Source organism: Pyxicephalus adspersus, chromosome 4 (genome assembly GCF_032062135.1).
Source record: "Pyxicephalus adspersus chromosome 4, UCB_Pads_2.0, whole genome shotgun sequence".
Taxonomy (NCBI): Eukaryota; Metazoa; Chordata; class Amphibia; order Anura; family Pyxicephalidae; genus Pyxicephalus; species Pyxicephalus adspersus.
In genome coordinates, this window is record NC_092861.1 from 153,958,676 (window position 1) to 153,962,195 (window position 3,520).

The 3,520-nt window shown below is 50.5% G+C and overlaps 1 protein-coding gene across 1 annotated transcript in view; it reads left to right on the top strand.

Moving 5' to 3' along the window:
• Positions 1–428: 428 nt before the first annotated feature.
• The window catches only part of TMEM63B (transmembrane protein 63B), a gene marked incomplete in the record, with an annotated part of 21,036 nt that continues 17,944 nt past the window's right edge, over positions 429–3,520 (top strand). The window contains 1 exon segment of the mRNA XM_072410041.1: positions 429–558.

Genomic DNA, 3,520 nt, shown 5'->3' on the forward strand with positions numbered 1-3,520 from the left:
CCTCCCCTGTCCTGTCGGGCCAGTGGGGGTAGCAGGGGGCATTATAGGTACATGGCAGGATAGTGCGGGTAGCAGGGTGCATTATGGGTGAAAGGTGGCCCAGGGGTGGTCATGTGGGGTCCATGCCATGCTGGGTCACAATAGGGGGCACCTTATCAGGCCGGGGTGGAGCGATTGTTCTGTCTGATCCAGATGCTCTGGACATACAGGGGGTCCCTGCCCCAGGAAGGGGTAGTATTTGGGGACACGGTTGGGGTCACATGCTCTGATTTTGATCTTTTTGTCGATAAGGAAATGATCAAAGAGCTGTCAGTGCAGCTGGGGGCCCCTCGGGCTCCTGGAATTTCCTCTTAAGTGCCTGATCCCGTAATGCTGATTTATTTATATAGCTGAGAGGCTGCCACAAACATTCACCAGAGCTCTTCAGTGAAAGTAAATTTGTTCATTCTTCAGCAGGCATCTCGAGGAGTCGCAGCACATTCCTCTGGAGTCACCTCCGGGTGTATGAGCCGGGGCCAACACAGGGCCACAGAGTGCAGCCACCCCGCCAGTGTACGGGTGAGTGGGGACCTGGGGTGTGGGGGGGACATTTCTTGGGATTTTCCTGTCTCTGTGACTCCAATACAGGAAATGGGTGCTATGTGTCACGGGGACAGGAAGACCCACAAGCTGCATATTGCCACCTGAACCCTCAGACTTGTAGATGGCACTCTACAGGAAGTGAGGGGAATCTCCCCAGTGGGGACACAGATGGCAGTACACACATGGCAGAGCCCCTCCTGGCCACCTGGCAGCATTACACTGATATATCTGATGACAGGTCCTCTTTAGGATTCCCCTATTAATATGGGGGGGGGGATCATTATTCTGCTCTGCTGATTGGCTGCTCAGATATTTCCCCCCAGGTGACATTCCGTGCATACCGCAGGTGTTCATACATCTCCCCTCCTATTGATGACAGTGCAGAATATTTCATTTCTCCTCCTTACCTGAGGGGGGGGGGGGCAACCAATAAAATACAAACAGGGGGTCCAACCCCTCCCAACTCGAAATAATTTCATCCAGAATCCCCCCCCAGATATCACAATAATCATGGTGCTGACTGCCATCCCCTGAGAGTGCTATTTATATCGCCACCCTAGGCCCTGTCGTGTCACTGAGCCATTGATTTCTAATATTATCATACTGCAGAGGAGGGGAAAGGAACTGGCGGGTGTTCGGGGGTCACCCATGGGGTCACCAATCATCATAGTGCAATCATCATCCCCAGCCGCTATGCTCCACCCACATGTGAACCAATCAGCGGTGACGTCTGCTAATGGGTCCTCCAACGTGTGCAATGCGTGTGTCACTTGGGGAAATCTCCCTGTGTGGGAACACGCGTGTGTCATGTGGGCTGCACCCCTCCCCCCGTGCCCGATATGGGGGCTCCCACCATCCCTGCTGGGTTTTCATGGTGATGGTCACACATAGGTGATATCTAAGTAGTGATTTGCCCCGGCAGACCCCACATACTAGGGGGGTTGGGTTGGTGCCCTCGGGTGCTCTTCACATCTTTGAGGCTGAAATACGAAGCATCAGAGCCCAACATTAAATATTGAAATTCTTCAGATTATTGTTTGCTGGGCTGAGTCACCGCTGGGATTTGGAGAAAAATGTGGTTGTACCGGATCTGCCGCCTCCTGCTGGTGGAGGAAGAGGCCAGCGTGACTGCCCCCAACCCCATGCCCCCTGTGTGCCATGGATAGTTGGCATTTATATGATCCCATTTCCCCTCCTTTGTCCCCTTTCAGTGCTACTGGTTTCCTGCATCCTCTCCAGCCACTTCCTGTCAGTTTGTACCCCAGTGATGTCCCCAGGGCATTTCCCAGGGTGTGGTTCCTGGTGGTGACAACGTTGGGCCGAGCCTGGTAATTTGTGGTTTCCATAGAGAGTCCATGTGACACGGTGACAAGACAGGAGTGCAGCTGGGACACGGAGACACTGTAACAGGAAGTGACTGTCATGGCAGGATCAGCCCCTGGAGATGGGGGGGGGGCTGCATGGTCTGTGCTCTGTTACCCCTGACCCCATGTTAGGGGCTCCCCCTTTGGTGGGCAGTTCTCTCCAGGGACAGCAATGGCTGCACATTGGACAGTGAATACATTCACTTGCTGACTTTTCACCCTGCTCAGGGTCCTGGTTGCTGATTTTGCCCTCCGGCCGGGTCCTGCGAGGTGCCGATTATCCCGGCTCAGGAAGCTGCAGGTGTCTCTGCTGTCTCAGCACATTTCCTCTTCTTATCCTTCTAAATCTCCTCCAATCCGCGGTGACAACATCTGCCGCCGCTCTGTCAAGGTGACACATCCGTGGTGTGGAGCGGGCAGGTGGAGGGGCGGGGCTATGACACACCTATGTTTTGTAGCTTTTCCCCCTTTGCTGCCCCTCTACTGTATTGGAGGATCATATCCCTAATCAATACATAAACTGATAGGTGATTGGTTATTGATCTAATGATCGGTGTCGCCATCAGAAGATCAGTGTAATCATCATATTGGGATCAACCAATCGTATCACTTATATTACACTGCTAACCAATCAATAAAGAACCCTCTGATCCTTATTTGTAATGCCGATTATTGATCAGATGTGATTGGTTCTGTATTTTATCCTATTGATCGCTGGACACAGATCTGCACGCCGAGCGTTATTTCCTTTCTATAAATCGTTTCTTCCAAATACTGAGCAGCAGCAATCAGATCTCCTGCCAGACGGCGCTGAGCTCTGTGTATCTCTGTAATGCCATGGCATGTTCCCGGGAGTGACACATGGAGGGATTGGGGTGCTGCAGGGTCACATGACCATCATCTGTCAGATTGATGGATTCATTGTTACTGCTCATCTTACCGCCCTCTGCTGATTGGTCACAGGAAGTACAGGGAACTGATCAATAAACTGATCACCAAATACCCCGTTCTTTCACTTTGGAGGCATCGGGGTATCAGTTTTGGTTTTATTGAAATATTACAAAGACATAAAAACATAATTACAATATTTACATGATAGAGATATAAATATCCGGCCTAATGCCAAACCATCAAACACAAAATATAATTCACATAAACTGCAAACAAAGCCATGGAGCCCCCAAACATCAATCCTACAACAAAATCTAAGAAAGACACTGAAGGTATCCCTCCATTCCCCAATCCTCTGATATCCTCCCCCATTCCCTGAATTTACCCCAACGAGTGCAGAATATCATTCACCTATCATTCACCACCAGGACTTCTCTACATTCCGCTCTCAGCACACACACACAGAGTCTCCTGAGGGCCGGTGCCGATGAATCCCAAAGTAAAGTGAAAGGTGGGCCGATCCCTAAACTTCATGGGAATCCATATAATTCATCCCAGCCCCTCCCCCAAATCTGAACTGGGGCAATTCCTTAATGACCCATCAAAGAATGAAGACAAAAACATTACAGTGTCAGCTCCTCTGTACAGCACTATGGTATATGTCAGGGCTATATAAATGTATA